General features: G+C 40.3%; 13 non-coding genes and 30 pseudogenes across 13 annotated transcripts; all 43 read right to left on the minus strand.

Annotated features, from left to right (window-relative positions):
* Positions 1 to 16: 16 nt before the first annotated feature.
* On the minus strand, positions 17 to 135 carry LOC128006660 (uncharacterized; annotated as a pseudogene).
* Positions 136 to 520: 385 nt separating this feature from the next.
* LOC128006454 (5S ribosomal RNA) lies at positions 521 to 638 on the minus strand. Its single transcript, XR_008179070.1, has one exon. It is a non-coding gene; the product is annotated as a 5S ribosomal RNA (ribosomal RNA).
* A 360-nt stretch (positions 639 to 998) lies between these two features.
* On the minus strand, positions 999 to 1,117 carry LOC128007291 (uncharacterized; annotated as a pseudogene).
* A 515-nt stretch (positions 1,118 to 1,632) lies between these two features.
* On the minus strand, positions 1,633 to 1,751 carry LOC128005377 (5S ribosomal RNA). The gene has a single exon (XR_008178031.1). It is a non-coding gene; the product is annotated as a 5S ribosomal RNA (ribosomal RNA).
* A 221-nt stretch (positions 1,752 to 1,972) lies between these two features.
* On the minus strand, positions 1,973 to 2,091 carry LOC128007085 (uncharacterized; annotated as a pseudogene).
* A 503-nt stretch (positions 2,092 to 2,594) lies between these two features.
* On the minus strand, positions 2,595 to 2,713 carry LOC128006806 (uncharacterized; annotated as a pseudogene).
* Positions 2,714 to 2,934: 221 nt separating this feature from the next.
* LOC128006661 (uncharacterized) lies at positions 2,935 to 3,053 on the minus strand (annotated as a pseudogene).
* Positions 3,054 to 3,439: 386 nt separating this feature from the next.
* On the minus strand, positions 3,440 to 3,557 carry LOC128006455 (5S ribosomal RNA). Its single transcript, XR_008179071.1, has one exon. It is a non-coding gene; the product is annotated as a 5S ribosomal RNA (ribosomal RNA).
* A 360-nt stretch (positions 3,558 to 3,917) lies between these two features.
* Positions 3,918 to 4,036, minus strand: LOC128007292 (uncharacterized; annotated as a pseudogene).
* A 513-nt stretch (positions 4,037 to 4,549) lies between these two features.
* On the minus strand, positions 4,550 to 4,668 carry LOC128007272 (uncharacterized; annotated as a pseudogene).
* A 666-nt stretch (positions 4,669 to 5,334) lies between these two features.
* On the minus strand, positions 5,335 to 5,453 carry LOC128006807 (uncharacterized; annotated as a pseudogene).
* Positions 5,454 to 5,674: 221 nt separating this feature from the next.
* On the minus strand, positions 5,675 to 5,793 carry LOC128006662 (uncharacterized; annotated as a pseudogene).
* Positions 5,794 to 6,174: 381 nt separating this feature from the next.
* LOC128006457 (5S ribosomal RNA) lies at positions 6,175 to 6,292 on the minus strand. The gene has a single exon (XR_008179073.1). It is a non-coding gene; the product is annotated as a 5S ribosomal RNA (ribosomal RNA).
* A 510-nt stretch (positions 6,293 to 6,802) lies between these two features.
* Positions 6,803 to 6,921, minus strand: LOC128007273 (uncharacterized; annotated as a pseudogene).
* Positions 6,922 to 7,296: 375 nt separating this feature from the next.
* Positions 7,297 to 7,415, minus strand: LOC128006519 (uncharacterized; annotated as a pseudogene).
* Positions 7,416 to 7,780: 365 nt separating this feature from the next.
* On the minus strand, positions 7,781 to 7,899 carry LOC128007122 (uncharacterized; annotated as a pseudogene).
* Positions 7,900 to 8,557: 658 nt separating this feature from the next.
* LOC128006705 (uncharacterized) lies at positions 8,558 to 8,676 on the minus strand (annotated as a pseudogene).
* Positions 8,677 to 8,897: 221 nt separating this feature from the next.
* Positions 8,898 to 9,016, minus strand: LOC128007209 (uncharacterized; annotated as a pseudogene).
* A 383-nt stretch (positions 9,017 to 9,399) lies between these two features.
* Positions 9,400 to 9,518, minus strand: LOC128005378 (5S ribosomal RNA). Its single transcript, XR_008178032.1, has one exon. It is a non-coding gene; the product is annotated as a 5S ribosomal RNA (ribosomal RNA).
* Positions 9,519 to 9,739: 221 nt separating this feature from the next.
* On the minus strand, positions 9,740 to 9,858 carry LOC128007169 (uncharacterized; annotated as a pseudogene).
* A 670-nt stretch (positions 9,859 to 10,528) lies between these two features.
* Positions 10,529 to 10,647, minus strand: LOC128006870 (uncharacterized; annotated as a pseudogene).
* Positions 10,648 to 11,159: 512 nt separating this feature from the next.
* Positions 11,160 to 11,278, minus strand: LOC128006008 (5S ribosomal RNA). Its single transcript, XR_008178642.1, has one exon. It is a non-coding gene; the product is annotated as a 5S ribosomal RNA (ribosomal RNA).
* Positions 11,279 to 11,660: 382 nt separating this feature from the next.
* Positions 11,661 to 11,778, minus strand: LOC128006458 (5S ribosomal RNA). Its single transcript, XR_008179074.1, has one exon. It is a non-coding gene; the product is annotated as a 5S ribosomal RNA (ribosomal RNA).
* A 360-nt stretch (positions 11,779 to 12,138) lies between these two features.
* On the minus strand, positions 12,139 to 12,257 carry LOC128005919 (5S ribosomal RNA). The gene has a single exon (XR_008178559.1). It is a non-coding gene; the product is annotated as a 5S ribosomal RNA (ribosomal RNA).
* Positions 12,258 to 12,632: 375 nt separating this feature from the next.
* Positions 12,633 to 12,751, minus strand: LOC128006911 (uncharacterized; annotated as a pseudogene).
* A 660-nt stretch (positions 12,752 to 13,411) lies between these two features.
* LOC128006489 (uncharacterized) lies at positions 13,412 to 13,530 on the minus strand (annotated as a pseudogene).
* A 219-nt stretch (positions 13,531 to 13,749) lies between these two features.
* Positions 13,750 to 13,868, minus strand: LOC128007210 (uncharacterized; annotated as a pseudogene).
* Positions 13,869 to 14,386: 518 nt separating this feature from the next.
* LOC128006009 (5S ribosomal RNA) lies at positions 14,387 to 14,505 on the minus strand. Its single transcript, XR_008178644.1, has one exon. It is a non-coding gene; the product is annotated as a 5S ribosomal RNA (ribosomal RNA).
* A 382-nt stretch (positions 14,506 to 14,887) lies between these two features.
* Positions 14,888 to 15,005, minus strand: LOC128006459 (5S ribosomal RNA). Its single transcript, XR_008179075.1, has one exon. It is a non-coding gene; the product is annotated as a 5S ribosomal RNA (ribosomal RNA).
* A 360-nt stretch (positions 15,006 to 15,365) lies between these two features.
* On the minus strand, positions 15,366 to 15,484 carry LOC128005920 (5S ribosomal RNA). The gene has a single exon (XR_008178560.1). It is a non-coding gene; the product is annotated as a 5S ribosomal RNA (ribosomal RNA).
* A 375-nt stretch (positions 15,485 to 15,859) lies between these two features.
* Positions 15,860 to 15,978, minus strand: LOC128006912 (uncharacterized; annotated as a pseudogene).
* A 659-nt stretch (positions 15,979 to 16,637) lies between these two features.
* LOC128006490 (uncharacterized) lies at positions 16,638 to 16,756 on the minus strand (annotated as a pseudogene).
* Positions 16,757 to 16,975: 219 nt separating this feature from the next.
* On the minus strand, positions 16,976 to 17,094 carry LOC128007211 (uncharacterized; annotated as a pseudogene).
* Positions 17,095 to 17,476: 382 nt separating this feature from the next.
* LOC128005379 (5S ribosomal RNA) lies at positions 17,477 to 17,595 on the minus strand. The gene has a single exon (XR_008178033.1). It is a non-coding gene; the product is annotated as a 5S ribosomal RNA (ribosomal RNA).
* Positions 17,596 to 18,265: 670 nt separating this feature from the next.
* Positions 18,266 to 18,384, minus strand: LOC128006626 (uncharacterized; annotated as a pseudogene).
* Positions 18,385 to 18,896: 512 nt separating this feature from the next.
* LOC128006491 (uncharacterized) lies at positions 18,897 to 19,015 on the minus strand (annotated as a pseudogene).
* A 221-nt stretch (positions 19,016 to 19,236) lies between these two features.
* LOC128007212 (uncharacterized) lies at positions 19,237 to 19,355 on the minus strand (annotated as a pseudogene).
* Positions 19,356 to 19,574: 219 nt separating this feature from the next.
* LOC128007304 (uncharacterized) lies at positions 19,575 to 19,693 on the minus strand (annotated as a pseudogene).
* Positions 19,694 to 20,077: 384 nt separating this feature from the next.
* LOC128006460 (5S ribosomal RNA) lies at positions 20,078 to 20,195 on the minus strand. The gene has a single exon (XR_008179076.1). It is a non-coding gene; the product is annotated as a 5S ribosomal RNA (ribosomal RNA).
* Positions 20,196 to 20,418: 223 nt separating this feature from the next.
* Positions 20,419 to 20,537, minus strand: LOC128006633 (uncharacterized; annotated as a pseudogene).
* Positions 20,538 to 21,049: 512 nt separating this feature from the next.
* LOC128006818 (uncharacterized) lies at positions 21,050 to 21,168 on the minus strand (annotated as a pseudogene).
* Positions 21,169 to 21,387: 219 nt separating this feature from the next.
* LOC128007213 (uncharacterized) lies at positions 21,388 to 21,506 on the minus strand (annotated as a pseudogene).
* Positions 21,507 to 21,724: 218 nt separating this feature from the next.
* LOC128007215 (uncharacterized) lies at positions 21,725 to 21,843 on the minus strand (annotated as a pseudogene).
* Positions 21,844 to 21,903: the final 60 nt, after the last annotated feature.

The raw sequence follows: 21,903 nt of genomic DNA on the forward strand, positions 1-21,903 counted from the left end.
TGAAAAATGTCCAAAAAGCTTACAGCACCTGGTATTCCCAGGCCGTCTCCCATCCAAGTACTAACCAGGCCTAAACCTGCTTAGCTTCCGAGATCAGACGAGATGGGGCATAGCCAGGTTGGTATGACCGTAAGCCAAGACTGCTGCAAAGAGAGGGCTATTTAAAGACCGACCAATCTAATCACCAGTACATTATATAGGTAGGAAAGAAAACCCAAAAGCTTAAAGCACCTGGTATTCCTAGGCAGTCTCTCATCAAAGTACTAACCAGACCTAAACCTGTTAAGATTCAGAGATCGGGCATTGACTATTTCGTTTTTTTTTTTTTTTTTTTTTTTTTTTTTTTATGGAAGATTAATATATAATTCGTGAAATTTTCCAAAAGATTAAAGCGCCTGGTATTCCCAGGCAGTCTCCCATCCATGTACTAACCAGGCCCAAACCTGCTAATATTCAGAGATCGGGCATTGACTCTATTATTTGGCAAAATTATTATATACTAAGTGAAAAATGTCCAAAAAGCTTACAGCACCTGGTATTCCCAGGCGGTCTCCCATCCAAGTACTAACGAGGCCAAACCTGCTTAGCTTCCGAGATCAGACGAAATCAGGCATAGCCAGGTTGGTATGGCCGTAAGCAAAGACTGCTGCAAAGAGAGGACTATTTAAAGACCAGCCAATCTAATCGCCAGTACATTATATAAGTAGGAAAGAAAACCCAAAAGATTAAAGCACCTGGTATTCCCAGGCAGTCTCCCATCCATGAAGTAAACCATGCCCGAACCTGCTTATATTCAGAGGTCGGGCATTGACTATAATTTTTGGCAAAATTATTATATACTAAGTGAAAAATGTCCAAAAAGCTTACAGCACCTGGTATTCCCAGGCGGTCTCCAATCCAAGTACTAACCAGACCTAAACCTGCTAAGATTCAGAGATCAGGGCTTTGACTCTATTTTTTGGCAAAATTATTATATAGTAAGTGAAAAATGTCCAAAAAGCGTACAGCACCTGTTATTCCGAGGCGGTCTACCATCCAAGTACCAACCAGGCCCAAACCTGCTTAGCTTCCGAGATCAGACGAGATGGGGCATAGCCAGGTTGGTATGAACGTAAGCCAAGACTGCTGCAAAGAGAGGGCTATTTAAAGACCGACCAATCTAATCACCAGTACGTTATATAAGTAGGAAAGAAAACCCAAAATCTTAAAGCACCTGGTATTCCTAGGCAGTCTCTCATCAAAGTACTAACCAGACCTAAACCTGCTAAGATTCAGAGATCGGGCATTTACTTTTTTTTTTTTTTTTTTTTTTTTTTTTAATGAAAGATTATTATATAATTCGTGAAATTTTCCAAAAGATTAAAGCACCTGGTATTCCCAGGCAGTCTCCCATCCATGAAGTAAACCATGCCCGAACCTGTTTATATTCAGAGGTCGGGCATTGACTATATTGTTTGGCAAAATTATTATATACTAAGTGAAAAATGTCCAAAAAGCTTACATCACCTGGTATTCCCAGGCGGTCTCCAATCCAAGTACTAACCAGACCTAAACCTGCTAAGATTCAGAGATCAGGGCATTGACTCTATTTTTTGGCAAAATTATTATATACTAAGTGAAAAATGTCCAAAAAGCTTACAGCACCTGGTATTCCCAGGCCGTCTCCCATCCAAGTACTAACCAGGCCCAAACCTGCTTAGCTTCCGAGATCAGACGAGATCAGGCATAGCCAGGTTGGTATGGACGTAAGCGAAGACTGCTGCAAAGAGAGGGCTATTTAAAGACCAGCCAATCTAATCGCCAGTACATTATATAAGTAGGAAAGAAAACCCAAAAGCTTAAAGCACCTGGTATTCCTAGGCAGTCTCTCATCAAAGTACTAACCAGACCTAAACCTGCTAAGATTAAGAGATCGGGCATTGACTCTATTTTTTGGCAAAATTATTATATACTAAGTGAAAAATTTCCAAAAAGCTTACAGCACCTGTTATTCCGAGGCGGTCTACCATCCAAGTACCAACCAGGCCCAAACCTGCTTAGTTTCCGAGATCAGACGAGATGGGGCATTGCCAGGGTGGTATGACTGTAAGCCAAGACTGCTGCAAAGAGAGGGCTATTTAAAGACCGACCAATCTAATCACCAGTACATTATATAAGTAGGAAAGAAAACCCAAAAGCTTAAAGCACCTGGTATTCCTAGGCAGTCTCTCATCAAAGTACTAACCAGACCTAAACCTGCTAAGATTCAGAGATCGGGCATTGACTTTTTTTTATTTTTTTATTGAAAGATTATTATATAATTCGTGAAATTTTCCAAATGATTAAAGCACCTGGTATTCCCAGGCAGTCTCCCATCCAGGAAGTAAACCATGCCCGAACCTGCTAATATTCAGAGGTCGGGCATTGACTATATTTTTTGGCAAAATTATTATATACTAAGTGAAAAATGTCCAAAAAGCTTACAGCACCTGGTATTCCCAGGCGGTCTCCAATCCAAATACTAACCAGACCTAAACCTGCTAAGATTCAGAGATCAGGACATTGACTATATTTTTTGGCAAAATTATTATATACTAAGTGAAAAATGTCCAAAAAGCTTACAGCACCTGGTATTCCGAGGCGGGCTCCCATCCAAGTACCAACCAGGCCCAAACCTACTTAGCTTCCGAGATCAGACGAGATGGGGCATAGCCAGGTTGGTATGACCGTAAGCCAAGACTGCTACAAAGAGAGGGCTATTTAAAGACCGACGAATCTAATCACCAGTACATTATATAAGTAGGAAAGAAAACCCAAAAGCTTAAAGCACCTGGTATTCCTAGGCAGTCTCTCATCAAAGTACTAACCAGACCTAAACCTGCTAAGATTAAGAGATCGGGCATTGACTCTATTTTTTGGCAAAATTATTATATACTAAGTGAAAAATGTCCAAAAAGCTTACAGCACCTGGTATTCCCAGGCCGTCTCCCATCCAAGTACTAACCAGGCCTAAACCTGCTTAGCTTCCGAGATCAGACGAGATGGGGCATAGCCAGGTTGGTATGACCGTAAGCCAAGACTGCTGCAAAGAGAGGGCTATTTAAAGACCGACCAATCTAATCACCAGTACATTATATAGGTAGGAAAGAAAACCCAAAAGCTTAAAGCACCTGGTATTCCTAGGCAGTCTCTCATCAAAGTACTAACCAGACCTAAACCTGTTAAGATTCAGAGATCGGGCATTGACTATTTCGTTTTTTTTTTTTTTTTTTTTTTTTTTTTTTTTATGGAAGATTAATATATAATTCGTGAAATTTTCCAAAAGATTAAAGCGCCTGGTATTCCCAGGCAGTCTCCCATCCATGTACTAACCAGGCCCAAACCTGCTAATATTCAGAGATCGGGCATTGACTCTATTATTTGGCAAAATTATTATATACTAAGTGAAAAATGTCCAAAAAGCTTACAGCACCTGGTATTCCCAGGCGGTCTCCCATCCAAGTACTAACGAGGCCAAACCTGCTTAGCTTCCGAGATCAGACGAAATCAGGCATAGCCAGGTTGGTATGGCCGTAAGCAAAGACTGCTGCAAAGAGAGGACTATTTAAAGACCAGCCAATCTAATCGCCAGTACATTATATAAGTAGGAAAGAAAACCCAAAAGATTAAAGCACCTGGTATTCCCAGGCAGTCTCCCATCCATGAAGTAAACCATGCCCGAACCTGCTTATATTCAGAGGTCGGGCATTGACTATATTTTTTGGCAAAATTATTATATACTAAGTGAAAAATGTCCAAAAAGCTTACAGCACCTGGTATTCCCAGGCGGTCTCCAATCCAAGTACTAACCAGACCTAAACCTGCTAAGATTCAGAGATCAGGGCTTTGACTCTATTTTTTGGCAAAATTATTATATAGTAAGTGAAAAATGTCCAAAAAGCGTACAGCACCTGTTATTCCGAGGCGGTCTACCATCCAAGTACCAACCAGGCCCAAACCTGCTTAGCTTCCGAGATCAGACGAGATGGGGCATAGCCAGGTTGGTATGAACGTAAGCCAAGACTGCTGCAAAGAGAGGGCTATTTAAAGACCGACCAATCTAATCACCAGTACATTATATAAGTAGGAAAGAAAACCCAAAATCTTAAAGCACCTGGTATTCCTAGGCAGTCTCTCATCAAAGTACTAACCAGACCTAAACCTGCTAAGATTCAGAGATCGGGCATTTACTTTTTTTTTTTTTTTTTTTTTTTTTTAATGAAAGATTATTATATAATTCGTGAAATTTTCCAAAAGATTAAAGCACCTGGTATTCCCAGGCAGTCTCCCATCCATGAAGTAAACCATGCCCGAACCTGTTTATATTCAGAGGTCGGGCATTGACTATATTGTTTGGCAAAATTATTATATACTAAGTGAAAAATGTCCAAAAAGCTTACATCACCTGGTATTCCCAGGCGGTCTCCAATCCAAGTACTAACCAGACCTAAACCTGCTAAGATTCAGAGATCAGGGCATTGACTCTATTTTTTGGCAAAATTATTATATACTAAGTGAAAAATTTCCAAAAAGCTTACAGCACCTGTTATTCCGAGGCAGTCTACCATCCAAGTACCAACCAGGCCCAAACCTGCTTAGCTTCCGAGATCAGACGAGATGGGGCATAGCCAGGTTGGTATGAACGTAAGCCAAGTCTGCTGCAAAGAGAGGGCTATTTAAAGACCGACCAATCTAATCACCAGTACATTATATAAGTAGGAAAGAAAACCAAAAAGCTTAAAGCACCTGGTATTCCTAGGCAGTCTCTCATCAAAGTACTAACCAGACCTAAACCTGCTAAGATTCAGAGATCGGGCATTGACTCTTTCGTTTTTTTTATTTATTTTTTTTAATGAAAGATTATTATATAATTCGTGAAATTTTCCAAAAGATTAAAGCACCTGGTATTCCTAGGCATTCTCTCATCAAAGTACTAACCAGACCTAAACCTGCTAAGATTCAGAGATCGGGCATTGACTTTTTTTTATTTTTTTATTTTTTTAATGAAAGATTATTATATAATTCGTGAAATTTTCCAAATGATTAAAGCACCTGGTATTCCCAGGCAGTCTCCCATCCAGGAAGTAAACCATGCCCGAACCTGCTAATATTCAGAGGTCGGGCATTGACTATATTTTTTGGCAAAATTATTATATACTAAGTGAAAAATGTCCAAAAAGCTTACAGCACCTGGTATTCCCAGGCGGTCTCCAATCCAAGTACTAACCAGACCTAAACCTGCTAAGATTCAGAGATCAGGACATTGACTATATATTTTGGCAAAATTATTATATACTAAGTGAAAAATGTCCAAAAAGCTTACAGCACCTGGTATTCCGAGGCGGGCTCCCATCCAAGTACCAACCAGGCCCAAACCTACTTAGCTTCCGAGATCAGACGAGATGGGGCATAGCCAGGTTGGTATGACCGTAAGCCAAGACTGCTACAAAGAGAGGGCTATTTAAAGAACGACGAATCTAATCACCAGTACATTATATAAGTAGGAAAGAAAACCCAAAAGCTTAAAGCACCTGGTATTCCTAGGCAGTCTCTCATCAAAGTACTAACCAGACCTAAACCTGCTAAGATTAAGAGATCGGGCATTGACTCTATTTTTTGGCAAAATTATTATATACTAAGTGAAAAATGTCCAAAAAGCTTACAGCACCTGGTATTCCCAGGCCGTCTCCCATCCAAGTACTAACCAGGCCTAAACCTGCTTAGCTTCCGAGATCAGACGAGATGGGGCATAGCCAGGTTGGTATGACCGTAAGCCAAGACTGCTGCAAAGAGAGGGCTATTTAAAGACCGACCAATCTAATCACCAGTACATTATATAGGTAGGAAAGAAAACCCAAAAGCTTAAAGCACCTGGTATTCCTAGGCAGTCTCTCATCAAAGTACTAACCAGACCTAAACCTGTTAAGATTCAGAGATCGGGCATTGACTCTTTCGTTTGTTTTTTTTTTTTTTGTTTTTTTTATGGAAGATTAATATATAATTCGTGAAATTTTCCAAAAGATTAAAGCGCCTGGTATTCCCAGGCAGTCTCCCATCCATGTACTAACCAGGCCCAAACCTGCTAATATTCAGAGATCGGGCATTGACTCTATTATTTGGCAAAATTATTATATACTAAGTGAAAAATGTCCAAAAAGCTTACAGCACCTGGTATTCCCAGGCGGTCTCCCATCCAAGTACTAACGAGGCCAAACCTGCTTAGCTTCCGAGATCAGACGAAATCAGGCATAGCCAGGTTGGTATGGCCGTAAGCAAAGACTGCTGCAAAGAGAGGACTATTTAAAGACCAGCCAATCTAATCGCCAGTACATTATATAAGTAGGAAAGAAAACCCAAAAGATTAAAGCACCTGGTATTCCTAGGCAGTCTCTCATCAAAGTACTAACCAGACCTAAACCTGCTAAGATTCAGAGATCGGGCATTGACTTTTTTTATTTTTTTATTTTTTTAATGAAAGATTATTATATAATTCGTGAAATTTTCCAAATGATTAAAGCACCTGGTATTCCCAGGCAGTCTCCCATCCAGGAAGTAAACCATGCCCGAACCTGTTTATATTCAGAGGTCGGGCATTGACTATATTGTTTGGCAAAATTATTATATACTAAGTGAAAAATGTCCAAAAAGCTTACATCACCTGGTATTCCCAGGCGGTCTCCAATCCAAGTACTAACCAGACCTAAACCTGCTAAGATTCAGAGATCAGGGCATTGACTCTATTTTTTGGCAAAATTATTATATACTAAGTGAAAAATTTCCAAAAAGCTTACAGCACCTGTTATTCCGAGGCAGTCTACCATCCAAGTACCAACCAGGCCCAAACCTGCTTAGCTTCCGAGATCAGACGAGATGGGGCATAGCCAGGTTGGTATGAACGTAAGCCAAGTCTGCTGCAAAGAGAGGGCTATTTAAAGACCGACCAATCTAATCACCAGTACATTATATAAGTAGGAAAGAAAACCAAAAAGCTTAAAGCACCTGGTATTCCTAGGCAGTCTCTCATCAAAGTACTAACCAGACCTAAACCTGCTAAGATTCAGAGATCGGGCATTGACTCTTTCGTTTTTTTTATTTATTTTTTTTATGGAATATTATTATATAATTCGTGAAATTTTCCAAAAGATTAAAGTGCCTGGTATTCTCAGGCAGTCTCCCATCCATGTCCTAACCAGGCCCAAACCTTCTAAGATTCAGAGATCGGGCATTGACTCTATTATTTGGCAAAATTATTATATACTAAGTGAAAAATGTCCAAAAAGCTTACAGCACCTGTTATTCCGAGGCGGTCTCCCATCCAAGTACCAACCAGGCCCAAACCTGCTTAGCTTCCGAGATCAGACGAGATGGGGCATAGCCAGGTTGGTATGACCGTAAGCCAAGACTGCTGCAAAAAGAGGGCTATTTAAAGACCGACCAATCTAATCACCAGTACATTATATAGGTAGGAAAGAAAACCCAAAAGCTTAAAGCACCAGGTATTCCTAGGCAATCTCTCATCAAAGTACTAACCAGACCTAAACCTGCTAAGATTCAGAGATCGGGCATTGACTTTTTTTTTTTTTTTTAATGAAAGATTATTATATAATTCGTGAAATTTTCCAAAAGATTAAAGCACCTGGTATTCCCAGGCAGTCTCCCATCCATGAAGTAAACCATGCCCGAACCTGCTAATATTCAGAGGTCGGGCATTGACTATATTTTTTGGCAAAATTATTATATACTAAGTGAAAAATTTCCAAAAAGCTTACAGCACCTGTTATTCCGAGGCGGTCTACCATCCAAGTACCAACCAGGCCCAAACCTGCTTAGCTTCCGAGATCAGACGAGATGGGGCATAGCCAGGTTGGTATGAACGTAAGCCAAGACTGCTGCAAAGAGAGGGCTATTTAAAGACCGACCAATCTAATCACCAGTACATTATATAAGTAGGCAAGAAAACCCAAAATCTTAAAGCACCTGGTATTCCTAGGCAGTCTCTCATCAAAGTACTAACCAGACCTAAACCTGCTAAGATTCAGAGATCGGGCATTGACTTTTTTTTTTTTTTTTTAATGAAAGATTATTATATAATTCGTGAAATTTTCCAAAAGATTAAAGCACCTGGTATTCCCAGGCAGTCTCCCATCCATGTACTAACCAGGCCCAAACCTGCTAAGATTCAGAGATCGGGCATTGATTTTTTTTTTTTTATTTTTTATTTTTTTAATGAAAGATTATTATATAATTCGTGAAATTTTCCAAAAGATTAAAGCACCTGGTATTCCCAGGCAGTCTCCCATCCATGAAGTAAACCATGCCCGAACCTGCTAATATTCAGAGGTCGGGCATTGACTATATTTTTTGGTAAAATTTTTATATACTAAGTGAAAAATGTCCAAAAAGCTTACAGCGCCTGGTATTCCCAGGCGGTCTCCAATCCAAGTACTAACCAGACCTAAACCTGCTAAGATTCAGAGATCAGGGCATTGACTCTATTTTTTGGCAAAATTATTATATACTAAGTGAAAAATGTCCAAAATGCTTACAGCACCTGGTATTCCGAGGCGGTCTCCCATCCAAGTACCAACCAGGCCCAAACCTGCTTAGCTTCCGAGATCAGACGAGATGGGGCATTGCCAGGGTGGTATGACTGTAAGCCAAGACTGCTGCAAAGAGAGGGCTATTTAAAGACCGACCAATCTAATCACCAGTACATTATATAAGTAGGAAAGAAAACCCAAAAGCTTAAAGCACCTGGTATTCCTAGGCAGTCTCTCATCAAAGTACTAACCAGACCTAAACCTGCTAAGATTAAGAGATCGGGCATTGACTCTATTTTTTGGCAAAATTATTATATACTAAGTGAAAAATGTCCAAAAAGCTTACAGCACCTGGTATTCCCAGGCCGTCTCCCATCCAAGTTCTAACCAGGCCTAAACCTGCTTAGCTTCCGAGATCAGACGAGATGGGGCATAGCCAGGTTGGTATGACCGTAAGCCAAATGCTGCAAAGAGAGGGCTATTTAAAGACCGACCAATCTAATCACCAGTACATTATATAGGTAGGAAAGAAAACCCAAAAGCTTAAAGCACCTGGTATTCCTAGGCAGTCTCTCATCAAAGTACTAACCAGACCTAAACCTGTTAAGATTCAGAGATCGGGCATTGACTCTTTCGTTTTTTTTTTATTTTTTTTTTTTATTTTTTTATGGAAGATTATTATATAATTCGTGAAATTTTCCAAAAGATTAAAGCGCCTGGTATTCCCAGGCAGTCTCCCATCCATGTACTAACCAGGCCCAAACCTGCTAATATTCAGAGGTCGGGCATTGACTATATTTTTTGGCAAAATTATTATATACTAAGTGAAAAATGTCCAAAAAGCTTACAGCACCTGGTATTCCCAGGCCGTCTCCCATCCAAGTACTAACCAGGCCCAAACCTGCTTAGCTTCCGAGATCAGACGAGATCAGGCATAGCCAGGTTGGTATGGACGTAAGCGAAGACTGCTGCAAAGAGAGGGCTATTTAAAGACCAGCCAATCTAATCGCCAGTACATTATATAAGTAGGAAAGAAAACCCAAAAGCTTAAAGCACCTGGTATTCCTAGGCAGTCTCTCATCAAAGTACTAACCAGACCTAAACCTGCTAAGATTAAGAGATCGGGCATTGACTCTATTTTTTGGCAAAATTATTATATACTAAGTGAAAAATTTCCAAAAAGCTTACAGCACCTGTTATTCCGAGGCGGTCTACCATCCAAGTACCAACCAGGCCCAAACCTGCTTAGCTTCCGAGATCAGACGAGATGGGGCATAGCCAGGTTGGTATGAATGTAAGCCAAGACTGCTGCAAAGAGAGGGCTATTTAAAGACCGACCAATCTAATCACCAGTACATTATATAAGTAGGCAAGAAAACCCGAAATCTTAAAGCACCTGGTATTCCTAGGCAGTCTCTCATCAAAGTACTAACCAGACCTAAACCTGCTAAGATTCAGAGATCGGGCATTGACTTATTTTTTATTTTTTTTTATTTTTTTTAATGAAAGATTATTATATAATTCGTGAAATTTTCCAAAAGATTAAAGCACCTGGTATTCCCAGGCAGTCTCCCATCCATGTACTAACCAGGCCCAAACCTGCTAAGATTCAGAGATCGGGCATTGACTCTTTTTTTTTTTATTTTTTATTTTTTTAATGAAAGATTATTATATAATTCGTGAAATTTTCCAAAAGATTAAAGCACCTGGTATTCCCAGGCAGTCTCCCATCCATGAAGTAAACCATGCCCGAACCTGCTAATATTCAGAGGTCGGGCATTGACTATATTTTTTGGTAAAATTTTTATATACTAAGTGAAAAATGTCCAAAAAGCTTACAGCGCCTGGTATTCCCAGGCGGTCTCCAATCCAAGTACTAACCAGACCTAAACCTGCTAAGATTCAGAGATCAGGGCATTGACTCTATTTTTTGGCAAAATTATTATATACTAAGTGAAAAATGTCCAAAAAGCTTACAGCACCTGGTATTCCGAGGCGGTCTCCCATCCAAGTACCAACCAGGCCCAAACCTGCTTGGCTTCCGAGATCAGACGAGATGGGGCATTGCCAGGGTGGTATGACTGTAAGCCAAGACTGCTGCAAAGAGAGGGCTATTTAAAGACCGACCAATCTAATCACCAGTACATTATATAAGTAGGAAAGAAAACCCAAAAGCTTAAAGCACCTGGTATTCCTAGGCAGTCTCTCATCAAAGTACTAACCAGACCTAAACCTGCTAAGATTCAGAGATCGGGCATTGACTTTTTTTTTATTTTTTTATTTTTTTAATGAAAGATTATTATATAATTCGTGAAATTTTCCAAATGATTAAAGCACCTGGTATTCCCAGGCAGTCTCCCATCCAGGAAGTAAACCATGCCCGAACCTGCTAATATTCAGAGGTCGGGCATTGACTATATTTTTTGGCAAAATTATTATATACTAAGTGAAAAATGTCCAAAAAGCTTACAGCACCTGGTATTCCCAGGCGGTCTCCAATCCAAGTACTAACCAGACCTAAACCTGCTAAGATTCAGAGATCAGGACATTGACTATATTTTTTGGCAAAATTATTATATACTAAGTGAAAAATGTCCAAAAAGCTTACAGCACCTGGTATTCCGAGGCGGTCTCCCATCCAAGTACCAACCAGGCCCAAACCTGCTTAGCTTCCGAGATCAGACGAGATGGGGCATAGCCAGGTTGGTATGACCGTAAGCCAAGACTGCTGCAAAGAGAGGGCTATTTAAAGACCGACCAATCTAATCACCAGTACATTATATAGGTAGGAAAGAAAACCCAAAAGCTTAAAGCACCTGGTATTCCTAGGCAGTCTCTCATCAAAGTACTAACCAGACCTAAACCTGTTAAGATTCAGAGATCGGGCATTGACTCTTTCGTTTTTATTTTTTTTATTTATTTTTTTTTATGGAAGATTATTATATAATTCGTGAAATTTTCCAAAAGATTAAAGCGCCTGGTATTCCCAGGCAGTCTCCCATCCATGTACTAACCAGGCCCAAACCTGCTAATATTCAGAGATCGGGCATTGACTCTATTATTTGGCAAAATTATTATATACTAAGTGAAAAATGTCCAAAAAGCTTACAGCACCTGGTATTCCCAGGCGGTCTCCCATCCAAGTACTAACGAGGCCAAACCTGCTTAGCTTCCGAGATCAGACGAAATCAGGCATAGCCAGGTTGGTATGGCCGTAAGCGAAGACTGCTGCAAAGAGAGGACTATTTAAAGACCAGCCAATCTAATCGCCAGTACATTATATAAGTAGGAAAGAAAACCCAAAAGATTAAAGCACCTGGTATTCCCAGGCAGTCTCCCATCCATGAAGTAAACCATGCCCGAACCTGCTTATATTCAGAGGTCGGGCATTGACTATATTTTTTGGCAAAATTATTATATACTAAGTGAAAAATGTCCAAAAAGCTTACAGCACCTGGTATTCCCAGGCGGTCTCCAATCCAAGTACTAACCAGACCTAAACCTGCTAAGATTCAGAGATCAGGGCTTGGACTCTATTTTTTGGCAAAATTATTATATACTAAGTGAAAAATGTCCAAAAAGCTTACAGCACCTGGTATTCCGAGGCGGTCTCCCATCCAAGTACCAACCAGGCCCAAACCTGCTTAGCTTCCAAGATCAGACGAGATGGGGCATAGCCAGGTTGGTATGACCGTAAGCCAATACTGCTGCAAAGAGAGGGCTATTTAAAGACCAGCCAATCTAATCGCCAGTACATTATATAAGTAGGAAAGAAAAACCCAAAAGATTAAAGCACCTGGTATTCCTAGGCAGTCTCTCATCAAAGTACTAACCAGACCTAAACCTGCTAAGATTCAGAGATCGGGCATTGACTCTTTCGTTTTTTTTATTTATTTTTTTATGGAATATTATTATATAATTCGTGAAATTTTCCAAAAGATTAAAGCGCCTGGTATTCTCAGGCAGTCTCCCATCCATGTCCTAACCAGGCCCAAACCTTCTAAGATTCAGAGATCGGGCATTGACTCTATTATTTGGCAAAATTATTATATACTAAGTGAAAAATGTCCAAAAAGCTTACAGCACCTGTTATTCCGAGGCGGTCTCCCATCCAAGTACCAACCAGGCCCAAACCTGCTTAGCTTCCGAGATCAGACGAGATGGGGCATAGCCAGGTTGGTATGAACGTAAGCCAAGACTGCTGCAAAGAGAGGGCTATTTAAAGACCGACCAATCTAATCACCAGTACATTATATAAGTAGGCAAGAAAACCCAAAATCTTAAAGCACCTGGTATTCCTAGGCAGTCTCTCATCAAAGTACTAACCAGACCTAAACCTGCTAAGATTCAGAGATCGGGCATTGACTTTTTTTTTTTTTTTTTTTAATGAAAGATTATTATATAATTCGTGAAATTTTCCAAAAGATTAAAGCACCTGGTATTCCCAGGCAGTCTCCCATCCATGTACTAACCAGGCCCAAACCTGCTAAGATTCAGAGATCGGGCATTGACTCTTTTTTTTTTATTTTTTATTTTTTTAATGAAAGATTATTATATAATTCGTGAAATTTTCCAAATGATTAAAGCACCTGGTATTCCCAGGCAGTCTCCCATCCAGGAAGTAAACCATGCCCGAACCTGCTAATATTCAGAGGTCGGGCATTGACTATATTTTTTGGCAAAATTATTATATACTAAGTGAAAAATGTCCAAAAAGCTTACAGCACCTGGTATTCCCAGGCGGTCTCCAATCCAAGTACTAACCAGACCTAAACCTGCTAAGATTCAGAGATCAGGACATTGACTATATTTTTTGGCAAAATTATTATATACTAAGTGAAAAATGTCCAAAAAGCTTACAGCACCTGGTATTCCGAAGCGGGCTCCCATCCAAGTACCAACCAGGCCCAAACCTACTTAGCTTCCGAGATCAGACGAGATCGGGCATAGCCAGGTTGGTATGGACGTAAGCGAAGACTGCTGCATAGAGAGGGCTATTTAAAGACCAGCCAATCTAATCGCCAGTACATTATATAAGTAGGAAAGAAAACCCAAAAGCTTAAAGCACCTGGTATTCCTAGGCAGTCTCTCATCAAAGTACTAACCAGACCTAAACCTGTTAAGATTAAGAGATCGGGCATTGACTATTTTTTGGCAAAATTATTATATACTAAGTGAAAAATGTCCAAAAAGCTTACAGCACCTGGTATTCCCAGGCCGTCTCCCATCCAAGTTCTAACCAGGCCTAAACCTGCTTAGCTTCCGAGATCAGACGAGATGGGGCATAGCCAGGTTGGTATGACCGTAAGCCAAATGCTGCAAAGAGAGGGCTATTTAAAGACCGACCAATCTAATCACCAGTACATTATATAGGTAGGAAAGAAAACCCAAAAGCTTAAAGCACCTGGTATTCCTAGGCAGTCTCTCATCAAAGTACTAACCAGACCTAAACCTGTTAAGATTCAGAGATCGGGCATTGACTCTTTCGTTTTTTTTTTTTTTTTTTTTTTTTTTTTATGGAAGATTATTATATAATTCGTGAAATTTTCCAAAAGATTAAAGCGCCTGGTATTCCCAGGCAGTCTCCCATCCATGTACTAACCAGGCCCAAACCTGCTAATATTCAGAGGTCGGGCATTGACTATATTTTTTGGCAAAATTATTATATACTAAGTGAAAAATGTCCAAAAAGCTTACAGCACCTGGTATTCCCAGGCGGTCTCCAATCCAAGTACTAACCAGACCTAAACCTGCTAAGATTCAGAGATCAGGACATTGACTATATTTTTTGGCAAAATTATTATATACTAAGTGAAAAATGTCCAAAAAGCTTACAGCACCTGGTATTCCGAGGCGGTCTCCCATCCAAGTACCAACCAGGCCCAAACCTGCTTAGCTTCCGAGATCAGACGAGATGGGGCATAGCCAGGTTGGTATGACCGTAAGCCAAGACTGCTGCAAAGAGAGGGCTATTTAAAGACCGACCAATCTAATCACCAGTACATTATATAGGTAGGAAAGAAAACCCAAAAGCTTAAAGCACCTGGTATTCCTAGGCAGTCTCTCATCAAAGTACTAACCAGACCTAAACCTGTTAAGATTCAGAGATCGGGCATTGACTCTTTCGTTTTTATTTTTTTTATTTTTTATTTTTTATGGAAGATTATTATATAATTCGTGAAATTTTCCAAAAGATTAAAGCGCCTGGTATTCCCAGGCAGTCTCCCATCCATGTACTAACCAGGCCCAAACCTGCTAATATTCAGAGATCGGGCATTGACTCTATTATTTGGCAAAATTATTATATACTAAGTGAAAAATGTCCAAAAAGCTTACAGCACCTGGTATTCCCAGGCGGTCTCCCATCCAAGTACTAACGAGGCCAAACCTGCTTAGCTTCCGAGATCAGACGAAATCAGGCATAGCCAGGTTGGTATGGCCGTAAGCGAAGACTGCTGCAAAGAGAGGACTATTTAAAGACCAGCCAATCTAATCGCCAGTACATTATATAAGTAGGAAAGAAAACCCAAAAGATTAAAGCACCTGGTATTCCCAGGCAGTCTCCCATCCATGAAGTAAACCATGCCCGAACCTGCTTATATTCAGAGGTCGGGCATTGACTATATTTTTTGGCAAAATTATTATATACTAAGTGAAAAATGTCCAAAAAGCTTACAGCACCTGGTATTCCCAGGCGGTCTCCAATCCAAGTACTAACCAGACCTAAACCTGCTAAGATTCAGAGATCAGGGCTTGGACTCTATTTTTTGGCAAAATTATTATATACTAAGTGAAAAATGTCCAAAAAGCTTACAGCACCTGGTATTCCGAGGCGGTCTCCCATCCAAGTACCAACCAGGCCCAAACCTGCTTAGCTTCCAAGATCAGACGAGATGGGGCATAGCCAGGTTGGTATGACCGTAAGCCAATACTGCTGCAAAGAGAGGGCTATTTAAAGACCAGCCAATCTAATCGCCAGTACATTATATAAGTAGGAAAGAAAAACCCAAAAGATTAAAGCACCTGGTATTCCTAGGCAGTCTCTCATCAAAGTACTAACCAGACCTAAACCTGCTAAGATTCAGAGATCGGGCATTGACTCTTTCGTTTTTTTTATTTATTTTTTTATGGAATATTATTATATAATTCGTGAAATTTTCCAAAAGATTAAAGCGCCTGGTATTCTCAGGCAGTCTCCCATCCATGTCCTAACCAGGCCCAAACCTTCTAAGATTCAGAGATCGGGCATTGACTCTATTATTTGGCAAAATTATTATATACTAAGTGAAAAATGTCCAAAAAGCTTACAGCACCTGTTATTCCGAGGCGGTCTCCCATCCAAGTACCAACCAGGCCCAAACCTGCTTAGCTTCCGAGATCAGACGAGATGGGGCATAGCCAGGTTGGTATGAACGTAAGCCAAGACTGCTGCAAAGAGAGGGCTATTTAAAGACCGACCAATCTAATCACCAGTACATTATATAAGTAGGCAAGAAAACCCAAAATCTTAAAGCACCTGGTATTCCTAGGCAGTCTCTCATCAAAGTACTAACCAGACCTAAACCTGCTAAGATTCAGAGATCGGGCATTGACTTTTTTTTTTTTTTTTTTAATGAAAGATTATTATATAATTTGTGAAATTTTCCAAAAGATTAAAGCACCTGGTATTCCCAGGCAGTCTCCCATCCATGTACTAACCAGGCCCAAACCTGCTAAGATTCAGAGATCGGGCATTGACTCTTTTTTTTTTATTTTTTATTTTTTTAATGAAAGATTATTATATAATTCGTGAAATTTTCCAAATGATTAAAGCACCTGGTATTCCCAGGCAGTCTCCCATCCAGGAAGTAAACCATGCCCGAACCTGCTAATATTCAGAGGTCGGGCATTGACTATATTTTTTGGCAAAATTATTATATACTAAGTGAAAAATGTCCAAAAAGCTTACAGCACCTGGTATTCCCAGGCGGTCTCCAATCCAAGTACTAACCAGACCTAAACCTGCTAAGATTCAGAGATCAGGACATTGACTATATTTTTTGGCAAAATTATTATATACTAAGTGAAAAATGTCCAAAAAGCTTACAGCACCTGGTATTCCGAAGCGGGCTCCCATCCAAGTACCAACCAGGCCCAAACCTACTTAGCTTCCGAGATCAGACGAGATCGGGCATAGCCAGGTTGGTATGGACGTAAGCGAAGACTGCTGCATAGAGAGGGCTATTTAAAGACCAGCCAATCTAATCGCCAGTACATTATATAAGTAGGAAAGAAAACCCAAAAGCTTAAAGCACCTGGTATTCCTAGGCAGTCTCTCATCAAAGTACTAACCAGACCTAAACCTGTTAAGATTAAGAGATCGGGCATTGACTATTTTTTGGCAAAATTATTATATACTAAGTGAAAAATGTCCAAAAAGCTTACAGCACCTGGTATTCCCAGGCCGTCTCCCATCCAAGTTCTAACCAGGCCTAAACCTGCTTAGCTTCCGAGATCAGACGAGATGGGGCATAGCCAGGTTGGTATGACCGTAAGCCAAATGCTGCAAAGAGAGGGCTATTTAAAGACCGACCAATCTAATCACCAGTACATTATATAGGTAGGAAAGAAAACCCAAAAGCTTAAAGCACCTGGTATTCCTAGGCAGTCTCTCATCAAAGTACTAACCAGACCTAAACCTGTTAAGATTCAGAGATCGGGCATTGACTCTTTCGTTTTTTTTTTTTTTTTTTTTTTTTTTTTTTATGGAAGATTATTATATAATTCGTGAAATTTTCCAAAAGATTAAAGCGCCTGGTATTCCCAGGCAGTCTCCCATCCATGTACTAACCAGGCCCAAACCTGCTAATATTCAGAGGTCGGGCATTGACTATATTTTTTGGCAAAATTATTATATACTAAGTGAAAAATGTCCAAAAAGCTTACAGCACCTGGTATTCCCAGGCCGTCTCCCATCCAAGTACTAACCAGGCCCAAACCTGCTTAGCTTCCGAGATCAGACGAGATCAGGCATAGCCAGGTTGGTATGGACGTAAGCGAAGACTGTTGCAAAGAGAGGGCTATTTAAAGACCGACCAATCTAATCACCAGTACATTATATAAGTAGGCAAGAAAACCCAAAATCTTAAAGCACCTGGTATTCCTAGGCAGTCTCTCATCAAAGTACTAAAACCAGACCTAAACCTGCTAAGATTCAGAGATCGGGCATTGACTTTTTTTTTTTTTTTTTTTTTTTTTTTAATGAAAGATTATTATATAATTCGTGAAATTTTCCAAAAGATTAAAGCACCTGGTATTCCCAGGCAGTCTCCCATCCATGTACTAACCAGGCCCAAACCTGCTAAGATTCAGAGATCGGGCATTGACTCTTTTTTTTTTATTTTTTATTTTTTTAATGAAAGATTATTATATAATTCGTGAAATTTTCCAAAAGATTAAAGCACCTGGTATTCCCAGGCAGTCTCCCATCCATGAAGTAAACCATGCCCGAACCTGCTAATATTCAGAGGTCGGGCATTGACTATATTTTTTGGTAAAATTTTTATATACTAAGTGAAAAATGTCCAAAAAGCTTACAGCGCCTGGTATTCCCAGGCGGTCTCCAATCCAAGTACTAACCAGACCTAAACCTGCTAAGATTCAGAGATCAGGGCATTGACTCTATTTTTTGGCAAAATTATTATATACTAAGTGAAAAATGTCCAAAAAGCTTACAGCACCTGGTATTCCGAGGTGGTCTCCCATCCAAGTACCAACCAGGCCCAAACCTGCTTAGCTTACGAGATCAGACGAGATGGGGCATTGCCAGGTTGGTATGACTGTAAGCCAAGACTGCTGCAAAGAGAGGGCTATTTAAAGACCGACCAATCTAATCACCAGTACATTATATAAGTAGGAAAGAAAACCCAAAAGCTTAAAGCACCTGGTATTCCTAGGCAGTCTCTCATCAAAGTACTAACCAGACCTAAACCTGCTAAGATTCAGAGATCGGGCATTGACTTTTTTTTTATTTTTTTATTTTTTTAATGAAAGATTATTATATAATTCGTGAAATTTTCCAAATGATTAAAGCACCTGGTATTCCCAGGCAGTCTCCCATCCAGGAAGTAAACCATGCCCGAACCTGCTAATATTCAGAGGTCGGGCATTGACTATATTTTTTGGCAAAATTATTATATACTAAGTGAAAAATGTCCAAAAAGCTTACAGCACCTGGTATTCCCAGGCGGTCTCCAATCCAAGTACTAACCAGACCTAAACCTGCTAAGATTCAGAGATCAGGACATTGACTATATTTTTTGGCAAAATTATTATATACTAAGTGAAAAATGTCCAAAAAGCTTACAGCACCTGGTATTCCGAAGCGGGCTCCCATCCAAGTACCAACCAGGCCCAAACCTACTTAGCTTCCGAGATCAGACGAGATCGGGCATAGCCAGGTTGGTATGGACGTAAGCGAAGACTGCTGCATAGAGAGGGCTATTTAAAGACCAGCCAATCTAATCGCCAGTACATTATATAAGTAGGAAAGAAAACCCAAAAGCTTAAAGCACCTGGTATTCCTAGGCAGTCTCTCATCAAAGTACTAACCAGACCTAAACCTGTTAAGATTAAGAGATCGGGCATTGACTCTATTTTTTGGCAAAATTATTATATACTAAGTGAAAAATGTCCAAAAAGCTTACAGCACCTGGTATTCCCAGGCCGTCTCCCATCCAAGTTCTAACCAGGCCTAAACCTGCTTAGCTTCCGAGATCAGACGAGATGGGGCATAGCCAGGTTGGTATGACCGTAAGCCAAATGCTGCAAAGAGAGGGCTATTTAAAGACCGACCAATCTAATCACCAGTACATTATATAGGTAGGAAAGAAAACCCAAAAGCTTAAAGCACCTGGTATTCCTAGGCAGTCTCTCATCAAAGTACTAACCAGACCTAAACCTGTTAAGATTAAGAGATCGGGCATTGACTCTATTTTTTGGCAAAATTATTATATACTAAGTGAAAAATGTCCAAAAAGCTTACAGCACCTGGTATTCCCAGGCCGTCTCCCATCCACGTTCTAACCAGGCCTAAACCTGCTTAGCTTCCGAGATCAGACGAGATGGGGCATAGCCAGGTTGGTATGACCGTAAGCCAAGACTGCTGCAAAGAGAGGGCTATTTAAAGACCGACCAATCTAATCACCAGTACATTATATAGGTAGGAAAGAAAACCCAAAAGCTTAAAGCACCTGGTATTCCTAGGCAGTCTCTCATCAAAGTACTAACCAGACCTAAACCTGTTAAGATTCAGAGATCGGGCATTGACTCTTTCGTTTTTTTTTTTTATTTATTTTTTTTTTTTTATGGAAGATTATTATATAATTCGTGAAATTTTCCAAAAGATTAAAGCGCCTGGTATTCCCAGGCAGTCTCCCATCCATGTACTAACCAGGCCCAAACCTGCTAATATTCAGAGATCGGGCATTGACACTATTATTTGGCAAAATTATTATATACTAAGTGAAAAATGTCCAAAAAGCTTACAGCACCTGGTATTCCCAGGCGGTCTCCCATCCAAGTACTAACGAGGCCAAACCTGCTTAGCTTCCGAGATCAGACGAAATCAGGCATAGCCAGGTTGGTATGGCCGTAAGCGAAGACTGCTGCAAAGAGAGGACTATTTAAAGACCAGCCAATCTAATCGCCAGTACATTATATAAGTAGGAAAGAAAACCCAAAAGATTAAAGCACCTGGTATTCCCAGGCAGTCTCCCATCCATGAAGTAAACCATGCCCGAACCTGCTAATATTCAGAGGTCGGGCATAAAACTCTATTTTTTGGCAAAATTATTATATACTAAGTGAAAAATGTCCAAAAAGCTTACAGCACCTGGTATTCCGAGGCGGTCTCCCATCCAAGTACCAACCAGGCCCAAACCTGCTTAGCTTCCGAGATCAGACGAGATGGGGCATTGCCAGGGTGGTATGACTGTAAGCCAAGACTGCTGCAAAGAGAGGGCTATTTAAAGACCGACCAATCTAATCACCAGTACATTATATAAGTAGGAAAGAAAACCCAAAAGCTTAAAGCACCTGGTATTCCTAGGCAGTCTCTCATCAAAGTACTAACCAGACCTAAACCTGCTAAGATTCAGAGATCGGGCATTGACTTTTTTTTTATTTTTTTATTTTTTTAATGAAAGATTATTATATAATTCGTGAAATTTTCCAAATGATTAAAGCACCTGGTATTCCCAGGCAGTCTCCCATCCAGGAAGTAAACCATGCCCGAACCTGCTAATATTCAGAGGTCGGGCATTGACTATATTTTTTGGCAAAATTATTATATACTAAGTGAAAAATGTCCAAAAAGCTTACAGCACCTGGTATTCCCAGGCGGTCTCCAATCCAAGTACTAACCAGACCTAAACCTGCTAAGATTCAGAGATCAGGACATTGACTATATTTTTTGGCAAAATTATTATATACTAAGTGAAAAATGTCCAAAAAGCTTACAGCACCTGGTATTCCGAAGCGGGCTCCCATCCAAATACCAACCAGGCCCAAACCTACTTAGCTTCCGAGATCAGACGAGATCGGGCATAGCCAGGTTGGTATGGACGTAAGCGAAGACTGCTGCATAGAGAGGGCTATTTAAAGACCAGCCAATCTAATCGCCAGTACATTATATAAGTAGGAAAGAAAACCCAAAAGCTTAAAGCACCTGGTATTCCTAGGCAGTCTCTCATCAAAGTACTAACCAGACCTAAACCTGTTAAGATTAAGAGATCGGGCATTGACTATTTTTTGGCAAAATTATTATATACTAAGTGAAAAATGTCCAAAAAGCTTACAGCACCTGGTATTCCCAGGCCGTCTCCCATCCAAGTTCTAACCAGGCCTAAACCTGCTTAGCTTCCGAGATCAGACGAGATGGGGCATAGCCAGGTTGGTATGACCGTAAGCCAAATGCTGCAAAGAGAGGGCTATTTAAAGACCGACCAATCTAATCCCCAGTACATTATATAGGTAGGAAAGAAAACCCAAAAGCTTAAAGCACCTGGTATTCCTAGGCAGTCTCTCATCAAAGTACTAACCAGACCTAAACCTGTTAAGATTAAGAGATCGGGCATTGACTCTAATTTTGGCAAAATTATTATATACTAAGTGAAAAATGTCCAAAAAGCTTACAGCACCTGGTATTCCCAGGCCGTCTCCCATCCAAGTTCTAACCAGGCCTAAACCTGCTTAGCTTCCGAGATCAGACGAGATGGGGCATAGCCAGGTTGGTATGACCGTAAGCCAAGACTGCTGCAAAGAGAGGGCTATTTAAAGACCGACCAATCTAATCACCAGTACATTA

Source organism: Carassius gibelio, chromosome B22, assembly GCF_023724105.1.
Source record: "Carassius gibelio isolate Cgi1373 ecotype wild population from Czech Republic chromosome B22, carGib1.2-hapl.c, whole genome shotgun sequence".
NCBI classification, from domain to species: Eukaryota; Metazoa; Chordata; class Actinopteri; order Cypriniformes; family Cyprinidae; genus Carassius; species Carassius gibelio.